General features: G+C 40.9%; 1 long non-coding RNA gene across 1 annotated transcript in view; it reads right to left on the bottom strand.

Annotated features, from left to right (window-relative positions):
• Positions 1–3,989, bottom strand: part of LOC132025110 (uncharacterized) — a 63,402-nt gene extending 59,413 nt beyond the window's left edge. The window contains exon 1 of the long non-coding RNA XR_009406420.1: positions 3,930–3,989. This is a non-coding gene — a long non-coding RNA (uncharacterized LOC132025110). The remainder of the gene's footprint in view (positions 1–3,929) is intronic.
• Positions 3,990–25,612: the final 21,623 nt, after the last annotated feature.

The raw sequence follows: 25,612 nt of genomic DNA, 5'->3' as shown, positions 1-25,612 counted from the left end.
GCAACAGCTTGAATGATTCTCCAGGGAATTAGGTGACTTGAGTGAGAAAAGCCAATCCCCAAAGACTGACGATTGCATAATTTCACTTATTACATTCTTGCAATGACAAATCATAGCGAATAGATTAGTGGTTGCTATGGGTCAGGGACTAGAGTCTGAGAGGTGGGTGTGGCCAAGAAAAAGAGCAACAAGTCTGCTAATTTCAAGCTCTGTGTTATTTCTGGCTTTGTTGCTATTGACTCACTTTTCTCCTGGTTAAGTGCCACATTTTCCTACTCCCTCACATGTCTTCAAATACATTATATATACTCAATTGTGGATTCAATGCTGTTATATAAGTCTCAATTTTAAGACTAATTAATTTTGTTTTGCTCTGGCAGGCACTTAATTTATTGAGAGATCAGCTTTATCTTATCAAGGCTTGGTTTTAAGCTTTTTTATGATGATTCTAGAGTAGCCCTTTTTCTAGAGCTAGGGTAAACTTACTCTTAAGATATTCATTTTCTGAGATCTCAATCGAATGTTCATGAGGCCCCTCCATGGTGGACAGCTGTAACTCCATCTTCCTCTCCTAAGCATCCTCCTCAATTTTGTTCAGTTCATTATCCAATAGCTGTTTTTGGCCTAATCTTCCTGAATCTTGATCTATGAGTTCTGTGACACAGCTTTCTAGTCACCCAAACCCTCCAAGGGACCCTGATGCAACTTTCTGAAGCCATCTTATGTGTCTCTGTCTGCTCCTCAGTAACCTGACCTGTAAACTCCCTGCAACATCAGCATCCAAACTCTATTCTCTCCTGACTCCACCCAGTGAAACCACTACCTGAAAAAGAAACACACTTGAGAAAAAAAGAGAATTAGGCTCAATGTGTTTTCAATTGGGCTTCACTTACTTGTGCTGAAGTTTGAATGGTGGTCTCAGGCAGAAAGCTGTAGTGAAATATGGTATCTTCCTGATCTCAAGTATCACAGCCCCATGCTCTCTGTTGCCCAACATGAGAAAACAGTTTATTCATACACTTTTTCCAGCATTCTAGTTCTTCATAGCAGAAAGGTTCAGTCCCATAACCATTTTCCACCATGGTTGCTACTGCATCTACACTTAAAGATGATGTTTTGTTTCATCCTCATAATAACTCCATGAAATAAATACTCTTAAACCATTTCCTGGCTAAGAAGGAGGAGCAAACTTAGATAAGTTAAACACTTTCTGTTACTCTTTAAGCCCTTGAAGGGTAAAAGCAAATTTTATTCACTCTGTTCTTCATCACACTTTACTCAGTCCTTTGTACACAACAGATGCTCGATAAATAAACTAAGGTTTTGGTGGGTGCTATTTCCAACATTACACACATGAAAAACCTGTATCTCAAATTGGGAAAAGAGGAAGAAACAAAGCTTGGATTTGCAAACTACGCATCACAAGGCCCAAGTGACCCACATGTCTTTTTTAAATAAAGTTTTATTGGAACATGGCCATACTCATTCTTCTACATATTCTCTCTGGCTGCTTTCATGCTATGATGACTAACTTGAGTAGTTAGGCCTGCAAAGCCTAAAATATTTACTATCTGGTCTTGGGCATAAGTTTGCCAGCCCCTGATTTAGTGTATCTTACATGCCAGGCAATCTGCTCAGCACTGTTACATACTTTTCACCTCATTAAATTTCCCAGTCATGTTGTTGAAATAATAAATACTGCCATTATCCAGATGTGGACTCTGAGACCCAGAAAGGTAACTTGTCCCAGTTTTTATAGCTCGTGAGTGGCAGAGCACACATCTGAATTCTGATTTGTCAGATTCTGACACCTATACCTTTTTTTTTTTTTTAACTTCTAACATTCTAACAGTCAGAGAACCTTGACAAGAAACGGAAGATGCTAAACGGGAGGGCCCTTTTTGTGATTTGCATATCATCACATATGGGCAAGTGGGACTAAAGCTAAAGTAAGCTGAAGAGCTGGCTTTATATCCTATAATAAAAATAGTTAATATCATTACTATAAGAAGTGTTTCATGTTAACCCCTGTACTGATTACAAATTATGTGCATGTGGAGCGTGCAATACACAGGTTGTGTGTGTGTATATATATGTATCTGTATCACACAAATATATAGGTATATATATGTAAAAGATAAATGTGTGTGCATATATATAATTTGGTTTTCATATTCTATGAGGATGTCATTTTAGGAACAGAAAGAAATGCTGAGTAGGTTTATATTACAACATGGTAACTAGTAAATCAAGTGTTCAGCTTGGTTTTCCTAACTCACTAGTGCTCTGTGTATACCTGCTTTCCATTCTTTCTCAACTCTCCCCTAGCTTTTCTGACCTCAAACACCATCCCAGGGAATGAGGAAGGAGAATGTCTCACAGGTCCTCTCTGGTCACACAAAGTACCAAAGGCCCACTGGTCAAAAGCTCTTCTGGGCTTCCTCAGCAATCTTCCAGACCTCATTCCCAGCCTTGTCAAGATGTGATGCAGTGCCCCCCCCCTTCTCTTTTAAGTGCTTTAAGCTCTGAGCTATCATCATTTAATTTTAGATTATCTTCTGATTTCCTATGTGGGCCGAGAATGAGAGTAGTCTGGGGGAAAATGGTAGTGACAATAAATGAGAAGGGAAGCATTTGTGAAAATCTTTTTCTTCTTTTCAAGAAGAGCTGTAATAGTGTTTTGTATCAACATGACTCCTGCCTTCAGCTGTAACAAAGTTAGAGAAAATGTTGGTGCTATAAATTGAGAGTTCAGGAGGTAACTCTATTGACCCAGTCTTTTCAATGGGATTGGTATTATAGGTTTCCCGCATAGAAACCAGTGCAGAAATATTTCTAAAGTAATTTCATCTTTGCCAGTAGCCCTTTCCTCCCTCCTTATGCCTCTTCTCTTTCCTAAGGTGTTCCTAAGTTCTTCGATCTCCTGGTGTCTTCTGTTCATGCTCACATTCCAAACCTCCACAACTTCCTGTGGTGCCTGACATCAAATCACTCACAGGGCAGAGGTAGGGACATAACTTACCATTTGCCAAATTGGGTTTTCTTATAACTGGTTCAAAAGAGAGCTCTCTCATAATAGACCAATAAATGTTATACAGACACAGAGAATGTCAAATCTTCAGGACAACTAAAAGTCTGATGAAATAGAAGATGCCATGTCGACAGACCATTTTCTTGGAGGAGTTTTGTTCATGGAAAGATGAAGGGAAACAGGTCACAATTACCCTCATGGGTGCTCTCAGTAGGTTGTTATTTTTAGAGATGTTCCAAAGGTAAGAAATGGTAGGCAGCAAACATGTAAAAAACCTGAATGCAAATGTGACATCTTCTACAACCAGCCAGAAAACTTGGGGTGCTTTAGGATTGTGCAGCCATTTCTCCAGTAATAGACACCACACTACATTCTATCCCAAAGGGATTAGGATTAGGACTCACAGCCGAAGGGAGACCAAGGAGTCGAAAAATCACAGCAAGGAGAAGCAAACCACTAAGTGGGACAACAATCCCACAGGGGCTAGGAAGCTGGCCACCATTTTAACTCCATCTTCACCAGAAGTTTTTAATTAAGTCTATTGAGAATTTTCTTTTTTTCATTGTGGGGATACATCCTTGATTTTCTAATAGCAGTTAACACGAGCAGTTGGGTTCATTTTAGGACAGCTGTAACACACCAGTTCCATAAAGGGAGAGAAAACTCTCCTTCTAATTTAAGTCACCATGTAGAACCACGCCCTTTGGATTATGCCTATCCTGATTACCCTTGGATTATGCCTATCTTTACTTTCTTCCAGCTTGACCATCTCCATAAATGTCATCTTTCCTGTCATCCAAACCTTAATTTTGCTTCCCCTTTGTCCTTCCTTTCCTGAAATCCAGCCCATTGGTGGATGCTGGCCTTACTGACAGCATCGGTAGCTGATCAGATTTACCTAGAGAAACAGCAGCTGTCAAAGATGATTCCAACATCATCAGTTAATGGTCACTTGGCCACCACTTCTCTGCTTCCTGCCTGAAATGCCTGTGAAAGAGGCAGGGGAAAAGATTAAATGAGTTCACCATGCACTTCTTCGCTGCAGGTTACCTGGCTTAGGATGTTGGGTCTGAGCTGGACAAAAGGAAAGAAATGAGATCGGAATCTGAGACTTACATGTGCTGGGCTTTGTCCTGACTAAAAAGGCCTAAAATGGAATGCAATGGAATCCTCTTAAAATGTTAACAGAGGACAAGAATGGAGCAAATTGGCAGAGTGTATTTAAGGTGGTGACTGAAAAAAAAAGAATGCCTTCCCAGGTTTCTACTCCACTGAATTCAGACTTATAAACAGATTACACTGTTTTTGTAATTTAATGTACATAGCCAAGACCCAGGCCGAGGCTAGTGAGGAAAACGTATCTTTTGGAATCACATATGTCCAGTTCCAAATCTGTCACTTAATACCTGGATGAAGTGGATTACCACACAACTCTCTCTCTTTTTAAAAGATTTTATTTATGTTTAAATAAAGAGAGAGAGAGAAAACAAGCAGGAGGGGAGAAGCTGGGAGAGGGAGAAGCAGGCTCCGTGCTGAGCAAGGAGTTGGATGTGGGGCTCCATCTCAGACTCAGGGATTATGACCTGAGCCCAAGGCAGCTGCTTATGAACCGAGCCACCCAGGTGCCCCAGATTACTGCACATTTCTTGAGTATGCTTTTGCATCTATAAAATCACTATACCATCCACCTTCTGCACAATCAGCCTGAGGATGACCTGGGATAACATATAGCCAGTGATTAGCATAATACTGGACACAATAAGCCCTCAACAAATCATTCTATTGTTATCTCAGTTGATTACTTATAATGTCTGTTTCTTTCATTTCCATCAATTCAAATGCTATGGCTCTTCTTCAGACTCCATCTCTTTATGAATCCGTCCCTAAATATATTCGAGAGCTTCATTCAAGTATGTGAAAGTGACTGTCAGGAGGAAAATTAAAAAAAAAAAAAAAGTGGACATTCTGGATAGCTCTTACAGGGCAATTTTATACAGAAATAAAAAGAAACAGATTTTAGTTCAGTATCTGAAATAGGTTTCCAACAATTTAAGCTAATCAATAACAGATTAGAAACAGAGAACGCAATCTCCCCAAATAGGGATACTGCTGAATGCTGCCACCTAACAGCATGTATAAGCTTTGGTAGCTGATCGATCAATGGAGGTTTAAATCCCAAGTTCATCATTTCCTGGCAGCAAGACCCTGGCCAAGTTGTGCAATGTCTGAGTCTGTTCCTTCAGTGTGAAAACCGGTCTTAGTAATACCCATGGTGTTGGGGTTGTTCCAAAGATTAAGTGTTCTAAGAATCTCTACTATAAAAATAAAACACTGTTGTGGCCTCCCTGGGGACGGAGGTAACAAAGATAAGGACTGAGAGCTGTTGAACTCATAAAGCCTCAGGAAGGTGGGGAGGCATCACAGTGCCTGCCAGGACCACAGAAGATGGCAAGACAATGGTCAAAGCCCAGACCAGAAAAGGTATTTTTACACAACCTTTTAAAGACAAAAATCTCTTCTCACACTTGCCAAGATTTCATGATATCCTCAAATAGCAGCCCCCACTGCAGTAATATCCCACCTCCAATACAGGATATGCAATAATATCCCACCTTCAATAATATCCCTGGGGAACAGGGGTGCTTTTCAGAAAGAAAGCAATGACATTATGCAAATGGGAGTGTGCTTCCTTTCCAGATGTTCTAGATGTTATGAAAAGTTCCACTTGATTCGGGAGCTATGAACCAGTTATTTGGAATAACAGTGCTCTCTGCAACTTCTCTTATCAATATGTCAAAGTAATAACCAATTTTATCAAAATCCTACATCTTTTTCCACCTTTACTGAGATATAATGGACATCCAGCATTGTGTAAGTGTGTGGTGTATGATGTGTTGATTTGATATGCTTCTATATTGCAAAATAATTACCACCATAGCATTCACTAACACCTGCATCATGTCACCTAATTATCATTTCTTTTTTGCAGTAAGAATATTTAAGATCTACTATTTTAGCAACTTTCAAGTAAATAATACAGTATTATTGCCTATAATCACTATGCTGTACTTTAGATTCCAGAACGTACTCATCATATAACTGGAAGTTTGTAATTTTTTGACCAACATCTCCCCTTCCCCTTTTCCCCCACCCCAGTCTCTGGTAATGCAATTCTAGTGTCTGTTTCTGTAAGTTCAGCTTTTTTTAGCTTCCACATAGAAGTGCTATCACACAGTATTTGTCTTTACCTCTCCGATTTATTTCATTTATCCTAATGCCTTCAAGGTCCATCCACATGCTCACAAATGGCAGAAGGTACTTCTTTCTCATGGCTACATAATATTTTCATATATTGGGCTGTTTCCCTATTTATTTTAGCTATAATGAATAATGCTGCAGACAACTTGGGAGTGCAGGTATTTCTTCTAAATCCTGTTTTCATTTCCGTTGGATGTATACCCAGAAGTAGAATTACCGGATCACGTGGTATGTCTCATTTTAATTTCTTGAGAAATGTCTCTACTGTTTTCCACAGTGGCCACATCCTTGCCAACAGTGCCAACAGTGCCCAAGGCCTTGTTTGTCTCCACATTCTCCCAGTATTTATTTCTTCTCTAACTGGTCACAGCCATTTTAACACGTATTACAGTCCATGGTGTTTTGTGATAGCAGCCTAAGCGGGTGAAGCCAGTCCTCCTGGGACTCTTCAGTAAGATGTCTTACATTTCTGATGTGGACTCCTATGATGGCGTGACCGTCTCAGCGTAAGGGAGTCCCTTACCTTGGTAATGGCCCAGTAACTGACTGACGGAAAAAGCAAGCTCAATTTTTCTTTCTATGGTTGTGCTTTTATGAATTATTTAACTGGGCTTTGTCCCTCCCTTTATTTAATTGCACTCTGAGAGAAGTGCAGACTGTTGGCATTAAGAACCCTCTAGAAGACAAAGCAGTTGATAATTCTTATCATCAAAGTAGGCTCTCACATTGGTATGATAAGAAGCACTGCACAGGAATAGCTTGTTGGCAGAATTACACTCTCAAAGGCGAATATCTTCAAGCCATCCTTGACTCTCGAAAGGCAACCATGTACAATGCCCAGGAGTGAGGAAAATGTTGAACTGAAGGCAGAAGGATCTCATGTGAAATGGTGAGTAGCCTTCAATGACACCTGTCAAAGATTCACAGTGATTTTCTTTCCTTTCCAATGATGGGAGTACTCTCCCCAGGAAAGCCCTGTCCTCTTCCTGGCTTGAGTATTAACTGATAGCCCTAATGAACACCATCTCTTTACCTACTTGCCTTTGCAAGCAGAGTTCCTCTGTCAGGAAGGCCTCCTACCCAAGTTGGCCTCCACCCCACCCCATTCTGGGGAATTCCTCTGTGGCCTTCCCTAACATATGGTAGAGGGTGGGGTAGTGGGAGGAGCTGCTTCAGATCCAAGCAATAAGGAGTTGCCCGGTTGATAGAGATTTTAAAAACAATGATAAAGCGAAAAAACGAGTCTGCTTTTTCTGACTACCATATGTTGGCAATTCCAAACAATGTCAGTAATAAAACACTCCTATCCGCTAGGGCAGACTTTCCCCGCTGAGCTCCCTTTCCTCCTTGGTACATGCTGTCTGTGCCCAGGACCTTCCTAAGCATTTATATATATCAACTCCCGTAACTGAACCCCATTAGACAGCTGAGAGAACTGAAGCACAGAGAGATTATGGGACCAACCTGAAGTCATCTAGCTTGGTCGTACTGCCTTACAGTTAGATGGTAGGCCCAAGGTTTCAGTTCCAAAATTGTAATTCCAAAGTATTACACCAATTCACCCCCCTCACCACCAAACATGTGCCTCTCGGAATATCTAGTCTGCACACGGATACACCCCTAGGATGACACCCGATCCACCTAGGATCTCGCAGCTCCCTACATGTGTTCCTCAGCGTCTGTTTTATCTTGCATTATAGTACTCACTGGGCTGCAGGGCGAAAGCCACCAGACCCCCAAGCCTAGCACAAGGGCTGGCTCATAATAGATGTCACATGAATGAATGGATGAAAGCAGTCTTTGGTCCCAGAGCTAGAAGAATTTATGCATATTATGTTTATATATGACGGACTGGTGGAAAGCTCTGGGTTTTGATTTGGAATTCAAGAACAGCCTTCAATTCTAACTCTTTTATGAATTCTCTCTGAGACCTAGAATCAGGTATTTAATAGATCTAGATATTGGTTTCTTAGCCTGTAACATAAGGGATGGACCATCCTACCGGTGATATTCAATAGATGCTCAACTTGCTTTCTTCACACTAAACTCAAATGGGTTTCTTTTTCTTTCCCATTGGTAACAACCATTTTTGTAGGAAAAGCTTTTTATTTAAGTTTAACACACCAAAGAAAGCACACAACTTAGAAGTATACGGCTTAATGAATTAGCACAAGGACACACACCCAAGGGAAACCACCTCGATCAAATACAGAACATTACCAGCCCTCGGTACTCTCTCGCCTGAGTCAAAAGTGAAGCTTCCCTGACTTCTAACATCACAGCTTAACTTTCTAAATGAAAAGAAATTTGTATAAATTCTTTTGTGTAAGTCTTCTTCCCTCAACATTCTCTCTCTTTTTTTTTTTTAGATTTTATTCATTTATTTGAGAGAGAAAGTGAGAGAGCGCATGAGAGGGGATAAGGTCAGAGGGAAAAGCAGACTCCCCACAGAGCTGGGAGCCCAGTGCGGGACTCTATCCTGGGACTCTGGGACCATGACCTGAGCCTAAGGCAGTGGCCCAACCCACTAAGCCATGCAGGCGCCTTCCCTCAACATTACCTTTGTGAGCTTCACCCATGCTGTTGTGTATACACACAATGTATACACATTATACTACATTGTGTATAACTACAATGGGTTCATTTTCCTTGTTGTATAGTATCCCACTGTGTAAACACCGTGTACAACTTACCATTCTGCTGATTCATGAATGTTTTGGACAAATACAAAGAAACCCATACCTAGTGAATCATAAAACTGCTGAGGAGATCAAAGCTACCTATTAAAATTTATTCACTTATGGCGCCTGGGTGGCTCTGCCTTCAGCTCAGGTCGTGATCCTGGGCTCCTGAGATGGAGTTCCCCATTGGTCCCCTGCTCAGAGGAGAGCCTGCTTCGCCCTCTGTCTCTGCCTTTCACTCTTTCATGAATGAATAAATAAAATCTTTAAAAAATAATAAAAATTATCCATGTATTTATTTTTCCAAGAATTCTCTTCCCCCTTTCTGAGAACTGTTCCTTTTTCCTGACTCGAGTTCATGAATACCGAGATGTAATTTCTGAGGAATGCTGAAGGTGGTAAGTTCAGTCAGCATGAAATAAGAACAACTATCAGACTCGACTCGAGAACAGTGCTTTCTGAATGGCATGGCTCTCTGGCTGCCTGTTTGGCCTGTTCTTCAGTGTGGTCCTCTCCTGCACTCTAAAACTCCTCTCCCTCCACTCTGTATCTCTGAGCCTTGGTCCCAGAGAACTGCTAATGAGAGAGGTAAACCTGAACTCTGGCTTCAAGTACATGTGCCTGGCACACAGAAGGAACTGAACAAATATTTTGTGATTGCTACTCAAATTCAGCATTCACCACTTAGAACTTAGCTCTAAGTTCTTTCCTCATTTTGGGGATGATAACTTCACATGTCTACCAACAGCTACTTCAAAATCTCTTGATTCTTCTGAGATCTGCATTCTTACTTGATAAATAACACCCCATTTCATTTTTAGTAAGCAACTCCAAAGATTTCCTTCTTTATCATAACATCTCCATTTATTTACTTTTTAAGGATTTATTTATTTATTTGACGGGGGAGCGGCAGAAGGAGAGAGAAACTCTCAAGCAGACTTCCCACAGTATGGAGCCCAATGTGGGGTTTGATTCCATGACCCTGAGATCATGACCTGAGCGAGCTGAAATCAAGCATTAAGGCACTTCAACTACTGAGCCTCCCAGGTGCCCCCACGAACACTGTCATTTAAAAAAATTTATTTCAACCCTCATTTTTACTAACCCTTTGTCCTTTCCAGCTCAAAGGAATCTGTGTCCTCCTTTTTTCTCTAAAGCTAGATCCCATATGAGAGATACAGTCGTTATATATATTTCCTCTCCCTGGCATCTTCAAACTTTCCCTCCCCATAGACTTCAACCCAACCTGTGTGTTTCTCCTTCACCTTGAAAGAAAATCTCAGTATGATTTTGGTGTCAGTTCTAGCTACCATCTTTTTTTTTTTTTTTTTTTTTTGTATAGCAAAAAGAAATTTAAAAATGAATTCTTGATTCCCCGCAACATTACAATCTTTTTTTTTAATTTTTTATTTTTTATAAACATATATTTTTATCCCCAGGGGTACAGGTCTGTGAATCACCAGGTTTACACACTTCACAGCACTCACCAAAGCACATACCCTCCCCAATGTCCATAATCCCACCCCCCTTCTCCCAAACCCCCTCCCCCCAGCAACCCTCAGTTTGTTTTGTAATCTTATTGCTCCTCCTTTAAAACATATTTCTTAAAAAGATGCTCAAGAATATATTGCTCACTTGTCTTGAAACCTTGACATGGCCTCTACCCACTTCCAAGATAAGCTATTCTACCCCCTTGCTTGATCTCTGCCTTCACTTCTTCTTCCTGTCCCCTAACTCTGAACGCTGAGCATTTCTGAAATTTCAACCTGGGTGTGGAGTTCTTTCTTGTGCTACAAATGGTCTGTCTGCTTCTTGGATAAAGTCCATACAAATGACACCCCAATCTCTACTTTCCACCTTGTTCTCTCAATCCAGCCCCTGCTGTGTTGTCTTTGATTCCTGCTGAACGCTCCTGCTTGGCTGTTCCATTTTCTTCCCTCAAATGAACACTTGCCAAACTGAGCTTGTCCTTTTCCTTCCATCCACACTGGGCTCAGCATGCTAAATTCCTCTCCTTCATCAATAACACCAACATTTTCCCCACTTAGGCAGGCTTGGAAACTCCATCATCAGTGACATTCCTATCTTTCATTACACATAGTAATCAGTCAATATGACTCAGGGAGATTGTTCTTTGAAAAGACTCAAGCAGCCATGCCTTTTTCCTATTCCCACACTCATCCGTGATTTATATTAGCTGATGCCATTAGAAAGCTCAAGAAAAACGTGGCATTTTCCTTTTCTCGCATTTTCCCTTCTTGATGGGCCTATAAATTTTTCTCTCTCTGAAAGATATTTTTAGCTGTCAGCTATTTTCAGAACCAATATTACTGATCAACATGAATTCTAGTAATGGGCAAGTCTTCCATGGCTAACTCTCCTAGATCTGCTCAAGCCCCTTAGGCTCTTAATAAGCCTGACTCAGGAGATTCTCCCAAAGGCGGGGAATATTCTAAAATCGAAGCTTTACAAAGTCATTACAAAACACTTTCAACCACTTGATAATGGCCAGAACTATTCTCACCTGGAAAAGCAGAGATGATTCCCATACATTCTTATCTTGGTGGTCAGAAAAGCAGACCCCTTACTTCTCTCCATAACAAAAGGAGGGCAGAAGCTGTGTTTCCCACTCCATAAATGTTGCCATGTCTAGCTCTAAACACACACATTTCTTATGGTTCTAGAGATGTGAGGTCCTCTTGCATGCAATGTTTCCTTGCGGGGTCCTCAAAGGAAGAGAGGCAGATCTGGCATCCTCTTCCTTGGAGGGGTACAATCACATCACGAGGGCTCTACACTCGTGGCCTCATCTACACTCGATTCCCTCCCCAAAGCCCCCACTTCTAAGTACCATCACATGGGGATTAGGGCTTCAGCATATGAATTTTGGAGAGACACAAACATTTAGACCACAGCAAGGTTGCCCAAACCCAACTCATTATTTCCTCAGCTCTCTCTCACCCTGTCTGCATGTCCCAGGTTCCTCCTTCCATTCCTCCAATCTCCTGTACCTCAGGTAACAGTGGACCATCCACCAGGGCCCAAGCCACATACCTATGAGTCCACGCACATCAACCTCTTGTCTGAGCCCAGCCATCACTAGGACTCTGAAACCATCAATCTGTCATTTCCATCAACTGCTCTCAAGTACGCTGCTATTGCCCTGCGTTCAGCTGACATTGATTCTCAATAGCTTTGCTTCACATCCCTCTGTCTCCACACTTGCCCATCATGCTCTACAAAACCTCCAGAAGAACCTTCCAAACCCAAAAAAGCCAGTCATGACACTTCCCCAGTAAAACCTACCTTTCTTATGGCACCTAAGTGGCTCAGTCGGTTAAGTGTCTGCCTTTGCCTCAGGTCATGATCCCAGGGTCCTGGAATCAAGTACCACAGGGGCCTCCTTGCTCAGCAGGGAGCTTCTTCTACCTCTCCTTCTCATTCTCCCTCTGTGCTTTCCCTCTCTTTCTCAAATAAAAATCTTAAAAAAAACAAAAACAAAACAAAACAACAACAACAAAAAAACTACCTTTCTTTCAAGCCATTTCTTTTTCCTCTCTACTCTCAATTCCTCAACTATTTAATTGTGTAATCAACTGATGAAGCAGAGATATGGGGGCCCCGGAGATATTATGATGGTTGGCTACATAAAGATGTCTGTGTTCAGCAAATCCAGAGTGGATAAATCCTGATGTTCCTGTGGCAGCTGAAATAGGTTTCTCTGCAGGAAGCAAAGGATGGTAAATACTGAAATGAGTTAATAAGGAAGGTTATAGAATCTCCTTCAAGGGAAGGATTTCTTCCCACAATGGAGGATAGAGTCTCATCTGTATGAGATGGTTTAAATATAATCCTTTGTGAAGGTCAATAAATTGGGCTCACAGAGTCCTTTTCAGGCTCCTTATGATACTCAGACACACCACCGGCTTACTGTGGCTCAGCACGTGGCTTGAGAACAGGAGGGTGCTGATCTCCCAGCCAGAAACAATCTCTCTCCCTCAGCTCTCCGACTCCGCCTTCTTTGGGACGTATGTAGTGACATTTTGTATGTCATTCTGCTTCTTTCAAGAGAAAAATGCATCAAAAGCATGAAACATGAGTGGTTCATTTTGGTATCTTCAAACATTTAAGACTTTTGGTTAAATGGAATTTCTTTCCTCTTCTGAAAGAACCCTGTAGTATCAACTAAAAAGAAGTCCCTGATTTTTGTCTGAAATCTGTATAAAAACTCGGCAACTCACACTATGAGAACAAAGTTTTCTTAAGTGTGCTTTTTTCCAATCATTATCAGATATAACATAATTGTTTCTCTTTCCCTCAGCATCATTTTAAAATATGGCCATTTGGATGTTAATTCCCTCCAGGTAAAAAGTCTGGAAGATGAGCTAGCATTTCGGTCAATAAGAAGGACATCTAATTAGATCATGAATAGAAAATAACACAGCCAGGGTAGCCTGGGTAGCTCAGTTGTTAAACGTCTGCCTTTGGCTCAAGTCGTGCTCCCTGGGTCCTGGGATCAAGCCCCCACATCAGGCTCCCTGCTTAGCAGAAAACCCACTTTCCCCTCCTCCACCACCCCCCAGTTGTGTTCCCTTTCTCACTGCATCTCTCTCTCTCTCTGTATGTCAAATAAATAAATAAATAAATATTGGGGGGAGGGGGAGGAAAGAAAATAACACATCCACACATCCAAGCAAGTGTTCAGCAATTCCTTGTTAGTTTCTACCACCTCAAAATAATGCAAATAGAAAAGGTTTTTTCCCTATAATTGTCCCTCCGCAGAAGCATGATTTCTCACAAAAATAATGAATAAGCGAATAAAACATTGCTCTAGACCCTTATGCTCAACAAAAATAACAATAACAACTACTTGTATGGAACATTAAAATTAAAAAAAAAAATTTACCAAATACTCTAGCTCATTTGAACCATGTAACAGTTCTTACCATTTATGTCACTACTTTAGAAGATATTTACAGGAAACTTGGATCGGAGAGATGAAGCAAATTGCTGTGAGTCACAAAGCCAGGAATAGCAGAGTCTAGACTAGAACCCAGGCGTTTTCCTGATTCCAAATCTCATGATCTCTCTACTGCATCTTTCTGTCCACATGGCCAATCCTAAAAAAAAAACAAAAAAAAACAAAAAAAAACATTTCTAACTCAGCAGTATAGAAAATCAAGAGCCAAAGAAAAATGGCCAGTTTGTGAAAAGAAACACATTTTCTTAACTTTGATAATTAAGCTCAAACATTAATTCCTCACACTTATAAAAAATACCAATACTTACATTTCTTGAGCATTCACATCTTGCTGCTATACTAAGTGCTTTATATAGATTAATTCATCTCATTCTTACAAGGAGTCTAGAATTTCGCCCTCTTCTGATTTTACTAATGTAGAAACTAAAGTTTAAGCTATAAAACCTTATCTTTCCCAAGGTCACATGGTTGGGAAAGTTAAGTGGCAGAACTATGGCCTGAACTCGTATCAGCTGAATCTAGGACCTCGGCTCATAATCACCATGCTAATCTGCTATGCTAGTGGTTCTCAAAGCTTGGTCCTGGACAGGCAGCATGGGCAGCCCTGGGAACTTGTTAGAAAAACAAAATCTCTGGCCATACCAGACCTACTCTGGGAAAGGAATCCAGCAATCTGTGTTTTAACAAGCCGTCCAGGTGCTCCTAAGGCACATGAAAATCTAAGAACCACTATGCTAGACTGGAACAAGAGTAAATGGTAACCATTTGCTAGGAGTCAGTGTATGTTCTGTGCTAATAGGGAATACAAGAAGGAAGTGAGAGAAGTTGAAGACAATTAATAAGGCTGTTGACAATGAAAGTCTTCAGGGAATAGTAAAGCCAAAAAGGGAAGAAATAACTTTAACTAGTATACACAGAAGCTGAAAACACCAATGATGAGCAATTAATCAGGCAATATGTTACACTGTAATCAAGGATCAGAAAATTCTGGAAGGACTAAATGATACAGAGTTTATTACTGCATGGTAAATGATCATTAATAAACTGTGGCTGTTAAAAGAACTAAAGAGATGAATAATCACATATGTCAACTGTAGGAGAAATATCTTGTAGTCTTAATCACTTGGAAAAATTACAGGTATGGACACATACAGAATCAAAAGAATGAGATTAGCAGTGCTATTAGAACCTAGCACAGGGGCGCCTGGGTGGCTCAGTGGGTTAAAACCTTTGCCTTCAGCTCAGGTCCTGGTCTGGGGTCCTGGGATCAAGCCCCACTTTGGGCTCTCTGCTCAGTGGGGGGCCTGCTTCCTTTCCTCTCTCTGCCTGCCTCTCTGCCTACTTGTGATCTCGGTCTGTCAGATAAATAAATAAATCTTTTTTTAAAAAAAAAAAGAACCTAGCACAAACTTGATAGATCTTTTTATAGAAAATCAAGATAGTTACAAAGGCACCAGGCACTTTAACCTGGAGAACATTTCAACTGCCAAAATAATGAATTTATGTAATTATATTAGCACATTGCACTAATCCCTACCTGTAGTAACAAGAATTTACTTTGTCAGAATTGCTAAAATGCAGAGATGACTTAACTTGGAAGTGATCTGGTTATACTTAGGATTTTATCCAGCTGATGACCTCTGATTATATATAACTTTTCTGAAGGATTAACTCTGCACATGCGTGCTTCCAAAGAGAGGACCAAGAGTAGCTTCCCAGGGCTTGTCATTTCAGTATCCTTCATTATATCTCGAGAGGACTACTATTTCAAAGTGCCATATAGAGGAAATGAAAAATGATATCAAGAACAAAAATACCCACAAGTGAGTGTAAAAATAAAAAGGGTTCCAACAAAGACACCAAAAGTCATTAGACAACAAAACTGTGGGTTATTCCTTTCACTTGATGGCTACTGATTTGAGGTCTCTCTCTCTTTTTTAATCTCAATCAGTTGTTTAAAAGGAAGCAGCAGATCAAAGAGAATGCATTAACTGAAGTTGTCAAAGGAAATATTAAAATCGTCTAACTGGACCTTATGAGAATAGGTCATAATCCCCATGGAGGAAAGGTATGTTTTGTTGCAATTCTCCATTCTCCTATCAAGAAAAATCAGCTAAAGTAACTAAAACGTATTCACTTCTTACTATGTGCTGGTAATTACTCTAAACTTGACACATACATTTTCTCTTATAATTTTCATAGCAACTCTCTGATGTATGTTTTCTTATGCCCATTTGATACTCTACACATAAAGATGAAAGCTGAGAATTAAAGTTATTCTCCAAAGATGGCCCCAAATAATTCAGCTTCTCCCTCTACATACAAGCTACAACTCCTATAAAGTAGTAGAGTTTCTATTCCCTACCCCCTTGACTCTATGCTGGGTCTAAGACTGATTTGCCCAATAAAATGCAAAGAAGGAAATATTATGAGCCTTTCAAGCCATGGACTAAGTAGGACTGGCAGCTTCTACCTCTTGAAATTCAGCCACCATGTTGTAAGGAAGCTGAAGTAACCACATGGAGAATAATCAAGACCTCTGGTTAGCAGTTTCGGTTGAGCTCCCTGCAAACAGTCAGCATTCACTTGCTAGTTATGAGTCTGCACCATCTTGGAAGTATATTCTCCAGAGTAAGTCAAAACACTCCAGCCAATGGCACATGGAACAGAGATGAGCTGTCTTCATTAAGCCCTACTCAAATTGCAAAACTGTTGTTGTTTTAAGCTACTAAGCTTATTACACTGCAATTATTACACAGCAACAGATAACTTAAGAATTGAACTACCCAAGGTTACACAGTGGGACAATTTAGCATCTCGTAGGCCATACTTTTCACTCTCAAATACATTAAGAAGCTGCAAATTAGGAGGTGCAAAGAAAGGTTTCCTTAGAGGGAGAGGAGTGAATGGATGATATGCTTACATGGGCACTGTATTCAACAACTAGTCACTGAGAACCTGTGAAGTCTCAGCTACTGAGACCAGGTGCTACAGATACAAAGATAAATAGTCAAGAGTTCTGAGCTAAAGCTCCCTGCATCACTAAGATAAATTACAATACCAGACAACACGATCAAACAGATGTAAAATAATGGGTAGATACTTGAGATTACTTGGTGACACGAGTAAATACCCTTGACTTTCACATCCAACCGAAGGCACGGAATCACAGGGCAAGATTTAGAATGACCTTGGAGTTGCGGCAAAAGTGCAGGTAAACTTGCATGATAGATTGATTAACAACAACGCAAAATGTGTGTGTGTGTGTGTGTATGAAAGGAAGGCAAAATATGAGTATTGGAAGAAGGGAAATTTCAGTCATTTAAATTTGCATTTGTACGCGCTGCCCCCACCCCACATACACACAGGACTCCTTTGGCAAGGTCATGCAAATATTGTGACCAAACTGAATGTCATAGAGTTCTTTAAAAATGGTTCCAGGAACTCTAGTTCTAAGATGGAGTAGCCCCAGTTCTCCCTTTTACACAAGCAGAGGTCCTCTCTTTCGCAGGTAAGAATTCATGAACCTAACACCACAAACAAGCTGAAAGACTCTGAAAGGTGGGAGGAAGACAGCCTGCCTGGGAATCTCAGGCCTTGAGGAACCACATGGCACCACCCCTCCCCCATATATCCCAGACATGGTGCTGTAGAAGCCTAACTAGGAACCACCAACCATCAACATGCACAGACCAAACACAAAACAAAATAAAACAAAAACTATCCACACACACACACACACCCCAAAAAACTCTAAGAAAAGCCTATTTTTCCCTAGCCAAAAGAGTAGGAAAATAGTAGCCTATCAGCAGAAAACCTTTTTGGCAATACTGCCTCCCTCTGGGAAACTGGAAAAGAAAAACTGCGTTTCTCCCACCCCCGTGGTTTTAGGAGGGCTAAGTAGGGAGCTGATCTGCCACCTCCACCCCACTCTCCCCACATCGGTAACTGGGCGCACACAGATTCTCCAGTGAGGTCCAGTGACATGCAAAGGCCCCCACCCCTGCTGGGTAGTGAATTTAGTACCGCACCACCCCTGTGTCTGTGGACCCCGGTGGAGAGCTGAACCTCTATGCCCACGTGTCATCCATGAGGCAGTGAGACAAAGTGTGGGGTGGAGGGAAGTTGGAAGAGGTTAGTTAGCACTCACCACTTATCCCCCCTTCCCTTCCCTTGAAGTCAAGGATGCCCAGTGTCTGCCCCACTTGGCAGCAAAAAGCAGGTGAGTCAGCCAGCTGCCCACCACAACCCCCCTACCTCCCGGTGACAGCAGGGTACAATGTTACCATACCACACAGAGGCAAAAGAGGTAGCACACACTGATGCCCTGCTTTCTCCAGGAAGGTGTCAGTAGGACTAAATGGGGAGCTGAACTCCCACCCTATGCTCCTGCAAGGAAGCAGTGTGAGTCATCCTTCTACTTCTGCTACTGGCAGAGCCCATCAGGAAGCTAGACATATATACCCATCCAGCCCTCAAGCTACAGGGAGACTACCTACCAGAAAAAGAAAAAGAGATTAAATAGGATCCAAAGTCTCATAAAATAATATACAAAATGGCCAGAGTACATTTAAAAAAACATCATACCAAGAACCAGGAAAATCACAACTTAAATGAGTAGACAATCGTCAGCCACCGACACTGAGAGTAATCGGATATTAGAATTATCTGACAAGAATTTTAAAGCAGGCTTCATAAAAATGCTTCTACAAGCAATTACAAAGTCTCTTGAGCCAAATGAAAAACGAAAACAATTATTAACAACGTTATCTCTTACATTATTAACTTTATATAACTGGCAATTATGGTTATGTCACCTTTCCCTCCTCAAGGTACACAAGTTGTTTGCTCCGTAAGGACCATGGTATCACATCCACTTGAGAGTATTTATAGGACTGGCCCTCATTTTCCAAAGAATCTAAGAAATGTTATACAACCAAATCTTCTAAGGGATCCACAGCCAACATGATGTTGTTGGAAGAGGTCTTTGAAAGGACATGACTGCTGGTTGACCTCGGAACTGGACCCCAACAACTGGAGATTCCTCACCCCCCTCCTCTGTACTTAGAATGTGCGATCCACCCACCACTCCCCCACTAGGAGCTGTTCCAAGGACACAGCCTTAGAGAGAGTAAGGTATTGTTGAGACCCTAAGAACTGACCACAGTTAAGGTCTCTATATAAATTCTATATTAAGATTATAGAGGGCAGGTGTAGAGATCTACTGATCTGTGGCTGCTGAAGACAAGACTTGCATGTAAGTTCCCTTGCTTATTAAAACTGCCACCTACCAATTTGGAGTGGCCTCCTTTTTCTTTAGTATCTCCATGCCCTCTGTGGATCAGGGCCAGTTACAGATTTCACCCAGGAAATTCTTGAGTTTGTGAACCAACAGATGCACAACAAACATATGACCAGTAGCTAATGTCAGTGTTTCATGTTCGTTGCTTATGAAATTTCCCATAAATTTTATTGCATATATTTAGGTGGTTAACATCTATTTCAGAACTTTAAATCCTCTAATAAAGAGGCTCTAGAACGTGGTAAGTGGAAGAAATGCTGAGTATTTTTGGCTTGACATTGATTTTTGTTTAACCTTGACACCAACAAAAATGTATTTTGTTCTTTCCAAAGATAGACATTTCTCAGACGTTTATTGTGGGATAAGACCTTAGGGAGGGAATGCCTCCGATGACCTTCTGTCATTAAAGTTTTAGGCTTCGCTGGTATGAAGCAAGAGGTGACTCCCTCCCACCCCCACCCCCCACCCAGTTTGTCTCTGCCTAATTTCTGCCATGAAGTCTGAAATTCCATGACCGAACCGGAGTCTTTACATGAAGCACTTTTCAATCTTCTCAGGCTTCTTCTCTAGAAGTGAAAATATTCTCTGAGGAAATACACCTCAGTGATGAATGCCCTGTTGGGTCTCAGAAGACCTAAGTTTGATGTGACTCCACTGATGAGTAGCTTATGTGACTCTGGGCAAGTCTTTTAAAACACTTCTCCAACCCTGTTTTTATAATGGTAGTAAAATGTGGATAACCCCCATTTTTGGTCCACCTGGCAGAGTGAACAAGAAAAATAAAATAATGCATTTGTGGATACTTTATACAGTGGAATGAGCTTAAGATGCAGGTGATTATTCTTAGCAGGTAAGTTTTTATAGAATTTTATAAAATATAGTTTTCATGTCAGTAAAAACTCTTCAGTAACAAAACATACCAACAGGATTTCAGAGGCTACCAGGGGGCTAGTAGGTTTATCAAAAGGAGTAAGAGGACCAGGAAAGAAAAAGAGGGTGGCCACCAGAGACATCTTGCTACATCTCCACCTGCCCCTTCATTGGTCCTTGCAACATGCCCAGTGTAGCAGATGCTCAGGGTTGAGCGAGGGCCTGGAGCTAAATACACTGTTTATGCACATGATATACAGATCTGGGGATATGGGCAATCTCTAAAAGGGCTCAAAAATTAGATACCCTCTTCAGTTAACACATTCCTGGAGTGTGTTAACCACTTTCCCCAACAATCTGTTTTTCTTAAAAAGTTGCTCTGTTGTTCTCTGTGCTACAACCCCAAACCTGAGAAGCTGTTGAGGAGTCAAGAAAAAGGTCTGGAAAGAATATCCAAAGGGTGAATTCCAATTTCATTACTGACCTGTTGTGTGACCAACCCTGAGCAACCTCTTTAGAACCCTAAACTAATATTATACGTATTTACTATCTGTGGTTGAGAGACTTTTTTTTTTTGGATTCACTCTTTTGCTGGCATCTGCTTTTATACAAAAAATAAAAAATAAAAATACTGGTCTTAGGAACCATCTCCTGATGCAGTTTCATTTTCTTGCAGCCAAACTACATGTAACACCACTCAGAGTAGTGACTCGCACCATAGTTTCACAAGTGTGTATATGTGTGGATTCTGATAATTTTGTACTCTGTAGGGGAGGAAGAGAAACACAACTCAAGTTGAGAAAAAAAATATATTCTCAAAAATGTTTCTTTATAACTGTTTTTAGAGACCTTTGTTAAGGGTAAAGTTTGAGATGGCGCTAAGGTGGAAATGTGTGCCAGAAAACAATGGTGAAATCTCAGGCTTAGCAGTCAGAAGACCCCACTGGAATCCTTGGTTCTGCTACCCACTGGCTAGATGACTTTTTTTACAATTGTAAATTGGGATAATTTACTTAGCTTGCAGATTGCATTTTTTACAGTGATTAAAAATAATGTTAATAAAGTCCTTGCATGTAGAAGGAAGGCAATAAATGGTGCCTTTATTCTGATTATAGCTGTGATTACTGGGTCAGAGTACAGGCATAGGAGATCACCTTTTGCTACTATAGCCACAAAGCCATCCTTAGCTCCATAGAGCCTTCCAGAAGGGACTGGAAGCCTGGCATTCATTTTGAGAATTCCAATCCATGCCCTCTGGCTTCCTGGCAATAAACCATAGCATATCCGCTAAGATGCCAGATTGTCCTGAGTAAGCTTCTCTTGAATGCTGTTTCCCCATTAGGAGTAAAAAAAGGTCCACCTTCCAGTTTCTATGACCTAAGGTAATGATCACAGCAGCTATCATCATCATCATCATCATCAACACCATCATCATCACTTATTCACTTATTGGGTCCTCTCTATATAGGCCAAACACTCTGCTAAGTCCTTTACACATATTATCTTATTCAATCTTTTTTTTTTTTTCTTATTCAATCTTTTCACCAGTTTCGTGCAGTAGGTGTTATTACTCCATTAAAAGACAAGAATCTCAAGGCTCAAAGAGGTTAATAACCGAAAGAGACAAGATTCAAACCCACTTGCTTATTCACTACTCTATTCTGCCTTACGTGAGGCACTAAAATACTTAGCCTTGTTAATACTTAACCCAGACTCCCCAGCTGCTAGGAATTTATGATAATTGTATAATTAGAATTTCAAATTTAGGGCAGTGACTGAGAATTATTATACTTCATTATGTGACCTTACAAAAGTATTTACTATAATAAATTTGTCTGCACTATCTTTTGGAGAAGTCTACAGTCTTCTTAAGCAGACTCACACATACTTAAACAGAAAAGAAATATGAATGAGACTGTATCCTTGACAAGTAAGAAGGTGCTCAAATTAAATAATTGCAAATATTATCATTGCAAATATATGTAAACACTAGGCCACAGACACAATGTAAGCATTTCCCATACATTATTTAGTCTTCAAAACAATTCCACAAAGTTGGTATTATTAAAATCCCCATTTTACAGATGAGGAAACAAAAACAAAAGTGCCAATGACTAATTCTGAAAGAGTTGATTAAGCATTCAGGATAGGAAAAAATCTTTCATGGGTTAAGAACATGGAACAAATACAAACCCAAGAATCGTTCTTGGTTTTTAATTGAAAACAGTGACAACAATAAGACCAACATAGGACTCCTGCCTTGATTGAGTGATGCTCATGGTTGATTTACAAATAAATTGAGTTTGCATATCCCAGATATTTTGAACTTCACACCGTTGAGCCAAGTCAGTGACTCCTTTCATTTCACTAATACCTAGTCCTCAGAGGTCCAAGGTGATACAGAGACTGCAACCGCATGCATGTATCAACATTTGACCTTAGACTTAGCCCATGTGTTTCTGTACTCAGGGAGTTGTCCTATAAAGACCCGATACTTAGGTTTTGTAATACATTTAATTAGTCCTTGGTTCTTATTTTTCTCATAAAACTCAACAAATGGGTTGTGATGCATTCATTTATGGAATGGATTATCTTCCTCAAAGAATTAGTGAGACACATCAAGTTAACTGACTATTCCATAGTTAACTTTCTTCTTTTTTAAAAAAATCAGTATCTGCTGATGCTGCTTTTAATGGGATCAAATGTATAGAAACCTGGCCTTCCTTTACAATAGGAAGTTAGTAGTTTCAAATATCCCAAAAGTGATCTTGAGTCTGTGAGATACACTGTCTGCCTTTTAGAATTTTTTTTTTCCTTTTAGAATTCTTAACTGGAACACTTTATCCCAATAATATGAGACACAGCCCAAGTGGTGCTCAAGATTGCTATTTGAAAATGAAATTAAACAGATTTTTTAAAACTAGCTAATTGCCCTTCTCTGTTTTCCTAAAAACTGAGCTAGCTTTAACATACCTGTTTCACAAATATAAATACCAAATGCTTACTAAAAGCCAGGCTTTGTGCTGTACATTGGGGATACAAAGATGATTAAGACATACCCACTGAACTGAACAAGACAGGGCACCAAAGCCACTCAGCTGACTGCCATCTAGAAATTCTGGAGCCTGTGTCATAACTTATCATTCACATTCTGTGTCTTTGCCTTTCTAATAGCCGGCAAGAATCTCCCTTTCCTGAGCCCTGACCTCTCCTCTCCTATTCTATTCTTCCACTGCTGAACTGGAACAAAGGTCACTTGGAATTGAAGCAAAACTCGGCTGTAACTAAAGGCGCAAAAGATCAAAGTTGGCAGCCACACTGAAGTACAGGATTAAGAGACTTCCTCTTTAAGATCAAAATTCCAGATGATCCAAATATAGGCAAATGAGCCCCAGCAGAACACTCCGCTTTCTGTGCTGAATCCAGGAAAGAAGCAGAAATCACCATAGAAGCAACTCAGTTTCACTCTCTCTAACCCCGTGGGCTCGATGCTAATTGCCTACCCCAACAGTGAGATCGCATTTCAAAATATGGTCAAACACAAAACAGCCAAGTCAATCAAGCATTAAGTATTCAAGCACAATTATCCCAACACATGCCCAAGTACCAGCAGTGAAGCAGCTTAATTTGGGAGCAGCTCCGTAATCATCTCTCTGGACAGCTGAGATTTTAACCTCTCCCCTCAGGCCTCCCATTCTGGGCGCTAGGCTGGCTCCCTTGGTGTGAGAGATCACAATGGGAGTGACTCCCCCACCCCCAGTTGCAGGGCCTCATTTAAATGCATGCTGCAGGTGGGGGAGGGGTGGGGGCAGAAGGTCTGCAGAAGTCCCCATTGTTGGGGGGAGACATGTGGGAGCAGATGGTGAGGCTGGTCACTCAGTCTGGCTGTCAGATGCGCTCTGTCAAGTTCCCTGGGGACCGCAGGCCTTTCTTTCCACCCTCAGCTCAGGTCCTGTGTGCTTTCCCAGCGTGACTGAGGGGTCTCTTTCTTTACCGCCCCTCAGACTTCCAGGAGGCTGAGTTGTCTCATCTACCCCCACTCCTTCTTCTGCTTTCTCTGCTTTTTCTGGACCAGCTACTTCTGAGCCTCCAAGGGCCCACTCGATGCAGAGAAAAGTGAGCGATTTCCTTTGTCTCTAACCTCTAACTGATGCTGCACGCTCATCCAGCAGCTTCTGACTGGCATGCTCACTCAGTTATTTAACAAATTACTCCACAGTCCTCATTAGAACTATTTACAGCTAACCGACCCCTACAGTTAGGGGCGAGGTGATAACCGACTTTCATGGTCCTTGTTCCTCTCTTCCCATATTTCATCCTGCAATGGGGTAAGCAGACAGACCTTTGGTACTCTGGACTAGCCTGATGCTCACCTTTTTATAATAGGTCAGGATCGGAACAAAATAAATTAAAAAAGCATGGATTACAGATGTGCCTCTTATTTGCATCCATAAGGGACAATCACAGAGTCAGCTTTTCTACATATAACTCTGTCTCTAAAGCATTAGCTGTTGAACATAAATCTTGGCCTCAAAACCTGCTCCCTTTTAAGATTCCACAGCTTATGCCAAGGCAGCTATTCCTTGCAGTTTTCAGTGAAGATTTCCTCCAGCTCAGGATGTTGTTAAATTTGTTTTAGCTTTTAAACCATACTGGCAGTCCAGTGCTTGCTAATGATGCCTCTGTGAGCTGGGTGAAGTCAACACCAGCCCAGAGAGACTGGTGTCCAGGGCTGGGTGGCAAAGTTAAAGTCATTTATTCCCCCTCATCTGCCTGAGATTAATCTTTTCCTCCCTAGGGCTATGCTCTAGACATAAATGCTTTCATGTTTCATTTTTCACTCATCGATAGAATTTCAGGTTCACGTTTATCTCCCACTCTCTGCAAAACTGTGAAAGCCTTCTGAAGGCAAAGATTTTAGTATTCATATTTATCAGTTCAAGACTCAATATTATTCTCTAGGACATCAGAGCAGCTCAATAAATGTTGAATACATGAATGAATAAAAAATTAACAAATGGTACAAATTAACAAAAGGGAATATAATGAAATCTGAAAGAAGACTGTCTGATCTAAATGTCAAACCTTTCCTCCACTCCCCAGCTAGTCCAGATACTCTAGCATGCTATGTAAAACCCATATTTTACTTGAAAGTGAAATGGCTGTGAGGAATTAGAAAGAAAACCTGAAATCACAAAATATTTATAATCTAAAACATCAAAGAACTCTAACTGTGCTAATGTCCCTTGGAGACAGACCCATCAACTGAAAATTTGCACAAACAGTTTTGCAAGAAATATGGTGGGCACACCCAAAAGACAGAAGCCTAGCCTGGCATCTAGACCTCACCCAGTCCCCTGAGTGATCAGTCTCCCGTATGATAGGGTCAGCATGCAGAAGCAGAAGTTTTGGGTTAAGTTCAGTGTTGCCTTAATGCCCAGGATACAAAATATGACACAGACAGAAGGTGGGGCCGTCTCCCTGCTGAG

The sequence above is a fragment of the Mustela nigripes genome, chromosome 9 (genome assembly GCF_022355385.1).
Source record: "Mustela nigripes isolate SB6536 chromosome 9, MUSNIG.SB6536, whole genome shotgun sequence".
In the NCBI taxonomy this organism is placed as follows: Eukaryota; Metazoa; Chordata; class Mammalia; order Carnivora; family Mustelidae; genus Mustela; species Mustela nigripes.
The sequence above is the reverse complement of the archived record's forward strand: the minus strand, read 5'-3'. Positions and strand labels throughout refer to the sequence as shown.